This window comes from Sardina pilchardus, chromosome 10, assembly GCF_963854185.1.
Source record: "Sardina pilchardus chromosome 10, fSarPil1.1, whole genome shotgun sequence".
Taxonomy (NCBI): Eukaryota; Metazoa; Chordata; class Actinopteri; order Clupeiformes; family Clupeidae; genus Sardina; species Sardina pilchardus.
In genome coordinates, this window is record NC_085003.1 from 28,361,017 (window position 1) to 28,367,208 (window position 6,192).

General features: G+C 45.2%; 1 protein-coding gene across 1 annotated transcript in view; it reads left to right on the plus strand.

Moving 5' to 3' along the window:
• Positions 1-5,925: 5,925 nt before the first annotated feature.
• Positions 5,926-6,192, plus strand: part of trim44 (tripartite motif containing 44) — a 49,252-nt gene continuing 48,985 nt past the window's right edge. Inside the window, exon 1 of the mRNA XM_062546507.1 lies at positions 5,926-6,163. The gene's annotated coding sequence lies outside the window, so the exon portion shown is untranslated. The remainder of the gene's footprint in view (positions 6,164-6,192) is intronic.

A 6,192-nucleotide genomic window follows, 5' to 3' on the forward strand; every position in this document is an offset into this window, starting at 1 on the left:
CCTGCGTGTCATCAGCATTCCCAGCGATGGCGCTCCGCTCGGATCCAACGGGGCCCGGAGACAGGGAGCGGAACGCCTCGTCAGGCATCTGCGGACGCACTCGGCTGCCCCCGTGTAGAGAGAGGCGACGGCCGTGGGATGCACGCCGTGCCCCCGGTGTGCCCGTGTGCCAGGGGCAGATAAGACGTCCCTGGGCAACCGGCGTCACTGGGAAGAAGCGAGAGCTTTATCTGCCCCGGCTCCCTCTCTCTCCCTCCCTCCATCTCTCTCTCTCTCTATCCCTCTCTCCCTCCCTCTCTCTCTATCCCTCTCTCCTTCTTTCTCTCTCCCTCCATCTCTCTCTCTCTATCCCTCTCTCCCTCCCTCTCTCTCTCTCTATCCCTCTCTCCTTCTTTCTCTCTCTCTCTTTCTCTCTCTCTCTCGCTCTGACCAAGGTTCCCCGCCTGACTAAAGGCGGCTGCTCAAGGTGGGGCTCTGTATCTGCACCATCTCTCCCAGCCAGCTGGAGAACCATATGAGAGAGAAGGAAAAATAAATGGATAGTGTGTGCGTGTGTGTGTGTGTGTGTGTGTGAGGAGAGAGGGAGAAGGTGAGAGAGAGGGAGGAGAGAGCGAGAGAGAGAGTCTGTTTGTGTGTGTATGTCAAAAGGAATGAGAGACAAGTGTAAGTCTGTGTGTGTGTGTGTGTGTGTGTGTGTGTGTGTGTGTGTGTGTGTGTGTGTGTGTCTGTGTGTGTGTGTGTGTGACTGTGTGTGTGTGTGTGTGCTTGAGAGAGGAGACAGAAAGGGAGAGAGAAAGAGAAAATGAGAAGTCTCTGGCAGAAAGGTAGGGGAAAAATCATGGAACCGGACATTGATGTCACTGGAACCTTTTCAAGCTGGCCTCTTTAGACGAGGAAGGGCCAGACTCCTGTGCTGGAAGGAGCTATCTCGTCAACCAGCATGACAAATTCCATCTTATCGGAGCCTAAACAGAGGTGGTGCTTTCTGCCAAGAGTTAGGTGCTTTGCTTTGATCTGTGAGGTGATTCCAGTGCATAGAATTTATTATGCGGATGACGCTTGAACATCATTATACCAAGACCATTCAAAAAATACATCCTTTACATTGGAGGACAGATAGAGAGAGTCCCCTCCTCTCTCTCTCTCTCTCTCTCTCTCTCTCTCTCTCTCTCTCTCTCTCTCTCTCTCTCTCTCTCTCTCTCTCTCTCTCTCTCTCTCTCTCTCTCTCTCTCTCCTCATTTTCACTTTAGCATAATGTCATTCAATATTTATCTGTGCTGTTTTCACCTATCCCTCCTTACCATTGAGCACACATGACAAATGGCCTTCCCCCACTTCCACTGTGCTGTGGAGATAAAGTCAGTCATGTTTATTTTCAGAGGCCACGGAGGAATTTTTCACTCCTGCCTCTGCGGGGCTCTCTTTCTTTTCTCTCTCTCTCTCTCTCTCTCTCTCTCTCTCTCTCTCTCTCTGGGGCCTTCTTTTCCATCTTTCCCCCTTTCCATGAAACTTCTGCCACAGGAGGTCTGAGCTCTGAGCTGGAAGAACGCCCAAGAGGAAGAGCCATATCTGCACTGCCTCTGGAAGGAACCCTCTCAACTGAGAACACAACACAAAACAACATAGAGCCTCCAAGATAAGCACACCCAAAAACTTTCATTTGTGAACCCAACACACACACACACACACACACACACACACACAGACGGACATAGGCACGCACGCACGCACGCACGCACGCACGCGCGCACACACACACACACACACACACACACACACACACACACACACACACACACACACACACACACACAGCTAGTCTTCTGGGAGCTATAGACCACGGAGCAGCCGCAGCACATTGGTGATAACACACATGACGTAGCAGCAGCACTTCTCAGCGTCTGAGTGATCCCATGACTTATTGAACCACATGGACCGGACGGGATGGGTATCGATTCTGCCACTCGGAGAGGAGGAGAGGAGGAAGGGAGTAGGAGTGAGAGAGAGCGGAGGAGAAGAGAGGAGAAGCTTGACAGGCTGTAGGCTGCAAGGCTGCAGCGAGACAAAGTGAATCATGGCGCAGGCCTGACTGATGTTACAACAATGGATAGAATAATAAAAACAATCCCTGCATTCATTGCGAAAGGCACACAAGATCAAAATATGTGAGTGCTTCACACACAGAGACATCTCCCACCCACATGTCCACACAAACACACATACACACAGACATACAGACATACAAACACACACACACACACACACACACACACACACACACACACACACACACACACACACACACTTATACACACACACACACACACACACACACACACTTATACACACACACTTATACACACACACACACACACACACACACACACTTATACACACACACACACATCCTCATGTGATTATGCAGCCCGGGCACGTCTCCTGCTCTCTGGCTCTTGGCAGGCTTTTGTGCGGAGCTGAGAGGAGTTGGGAGGAGCTGAATGAGGAGGCTGAATGAGGAGGCACGTGGGGAGGCTGTGAGAAAGGGGAGGTGCTGCTCCCCCACAACAGACTCCACAAGCTTTTCAAGAGACCAACCAGTGGGACTGTCAGAGGGAAAAGCATCGCAAGGCTGGATAAGATATGAGCAGCAGGCCCAAGCATCGGTGAACTAGTTCATCCTTAATTCATTTCACCTGTGTGAATGTCACCTAAGGCAGTCATTCTGTACCTTTTTGAAAAAATGATTATTCATTTTGAAGCATTAACTTTCAAATGATTCACTTGAGAAACATCTGTGTAAAAAAAAAGACGTTGTTCTCATGTTACCATTCCTGTTTTCAATCACTGGATTATAAGCTGTTATCTTTGGCTTCCCTGCCAAATTTGAAACACATACAAATCAGAGGACAGGATGATGCAATGGCTATTTTGCAACTCTGTGGTCTGTGTTCAAGTAATCAGAAGTGTATTCTGTTTTTTGTTTTTGTTTTTTTTATTACGTATTTTAGTCATTCTTTTTCAACACTCCAAACTGATTCTAGGAGCTAGAGGCACATACTAGAGAATGGTAAATAATAAAGAACTTATCAAGTGCGTCAAGTCCTCATTTCTTGTTTATGTTGTTTGTGCCAAAACGTGGTCTGTGTTCCAGCAATCAGAAGTGCATTTCTACTTTGTCTTTTTTTGTCTCTTACTTTACTTTGAAGCTATTTTTTTTAACTATTGCACTTCCATGCTGTGATTTACTGTGATTCGATGCTTTTGATTATGTAAAGCACATTGAATTACCCCTGTTAATGAAATGTAGTATGCCTTGCCTGATGTTCTCCAAACGCATGTGCACCATCCAGACCCAAACCAGAATGTCAATGAGTCTGGCTAAGTCAGAAATTGCCCTTAATATTTTAGGAGACTCCGAGCCATGGACCCCTTGCTGAGTCTAATATGAAGAAGAAGCATTATGTTTCAGTGTTTAATAAGATAGATTCTTGAGGTTCGTTTTGAATGGAGCTGGAGTGCTAATAAAGTTAATTAAGTTGAAGCGGAGTTCTGGTGTTGAGTGCTCGTTAGAGCCTCTCGAGGTGTCAGTGAGGTAATTCTAGTGGTGGTTCTGTAAGCGTTCTGAGGACCTTAAGATGATGGGTGGCCGGGGCCTATTTAAGGTCTATCCAGTGCATATTTGAACTCCAACTAATCAGGCAGATGCTGATGATGTGACATTGCACTGTGTATTGAATATTTACGCTACACAAATTAATGTTGTCATCCTCCTTGAGTGACTATGATGACACACCACCGTGCACAGTTTTGGAATTCAGCAAAATATGGATGCCATTCACAATAAATAGGCTACTTTATGTAAAAACTGAATGGATTATATGCCATCATTTTTCATGAGGTTTGTTGCAACTGGCACTCAGCAAACATGGCAGCTCAAAAAAAATGAGGGCTTTTATTGCTGTTGGCGACTCTCCAAAAGAAAACCAAGTAAAAGGTGCCAAGGCAAGAAAGAGAAAAAGAACAGCATTATAACACTGTCTGAAGATTGACTTGGCACTTAATGAAATAACAAAACCCTAAACAAATAAGTACAAACAAAAAAGAAAGCAAATTGCGACAGGGGCAGAAGTATAAATGGGTCCATTCTATGCTGCAGGCCTTTTCTTGATGATTGAGGTTAGGGATTTGTTTGCACAGTCTCTAGGTATCTTGAGACATTGAACATAGCCTATACCTAATTAGATCGTGAGCTGTTGCAAAAAGTAACACAAACATGAAATAGAATTGATATGTCAAGAAAAAATATATTTACATGACGGCACGACATTCTGGGATTTGCTTCAAATCTACAATGTTTCCTCTCAACTTGCATCAATTACGCGGCAAACATTCCGAAATAAGGGCCTAGTCCAACTCATGCACTTTGCTCCCAACGGAAGAAGAAGTTGCGTTTCCGTTCATGTGAAAGTTAAACGCCATTTATGATTATCATGTACTGTAGTATTGTGATGGCTCAAGTCAAATCCAGGCAAAACAACATTGTTGACTAAAAGAATTAACAACCACGGAAGGTAATATTTTCAAATAACGCAATGACTGCGATTGAGTAATCATTTCATGCTATTGAGTTTCATGTGGAACTTGCCAAAGTGTAAGGCAAATCACTGGGCAACCATGTATCCTATTCCTGTTGTCGATTCATTTAGGCTAATGTAAAATACCTCCTTGAAATATGAATTGACAGATTAAACGTCATGTAATGCATATTCACCATTATTCTGTCTGGAAAAGCTAACGTTGCATGTGACTATTTCTGTGCCCCAAGGAGTTTGCCTTGAAATCATTCTTATTTGAAAGCATCTTTATTGGATGTTTTCTATGAACTCTTGTGGTGTTAATAGTCCCCTCTCTTAGAGTCCAGCTAATAAGACGTGCATAATTATGATTTTGTCTAATTCCTATGGGCTACATGCTAAATGTTGTCGTTAGATAGATAGATAATAAACACTTTGTTTTCTTTGTGTCAAAAAAGTACATATGGGAATTTAAAAATGATATGTTATTTATCAAAATAGTGCAGGCTAGGCCTTTATCCCAACCCGCACACTACACATAAGCGTGTTCTACACCAACACACGGTGTTCAATCTGAGTACACCCTATACAATTTATTTATCAACACTTCAGCTCTCCTCCTCTCTTCCTGGAAACACATTAAACGGAGAGGAGAATATTCATGAGCTGCTGTAAACCCCGGTGCCCCTGTAAACACCACCAGTAATTCCAGCAGGGCAGAGCTGCCGCCGCTCTTGACACCGGGTGGTGGTGAATTGCGGTGCTGCTCGGCTGTAATCCGTTCCACGTTACTGTAGCTGCCGAGTGCGAAGGCATAGTGGAACTCCGCTCACCGGAGACCCTCTACTAGGCTACTCTCCCTCTCAACAGTGATGAATGTGGGACTATCTCTCAGAAGCCCAGTGCTTTTGTGTGTTTTTTATTTTTAGTTAACCACTGTTTAGTATTTGTTTTTGTTTTGTTTTTCCCCCCTAAACATATTCTTTATGGGTTTTTACAAAATCTGTTTTGTGGTATCCCAGTTATGTTTGTTCCCAAAACGTGTACCATTAAAAGCATTAGAGAATATGCCATTCAAACTAGTTAGTAGCTGCACTAAACAACTGGGGTCATTGGATCTTCTGTGCTGCTATTTTCTTCTCTGTGTGTGAGACGGTTAGTGGACTATTGCTCTCTCTCTCTCTCTCTCTCTCTCTCTCTCTCTCTCTCCCTCCCTCTGTTCCCTCCTCCCCCTCTCCTGCTCCTATCGTCTCTGCCGTTGCTGCCTGCTCAGCCTGTTCCGCCGCCAGCCACCGGTCGGCTCTGGCTGCGCTAGAGAAGCAGGAAGTGGTGTAAAAAATGAAAACAAACCATGAGCTGCAGAGTAGAACCAGGAAGTGCTTGTCAGTAGAGTGAAACTCAGACAAAGCTGTCCAGAGGCAGAGAAAATCCTTGCTTAGCAGAGGGAGAGAGATAGAGAGGGAGAGCCAAGCATTGAGGGAAAAGAAGGAAGAGACAGAGAAAGAGAGAGAGAGAGAAAGAAAAAAAGAGAGGAAGACAGACGGAGCACGTCTCCCAAACTGCCTGCGAACACACGCCACAACAGACGGGTAGGCCCACAGGGAAACCGTATGTGTGT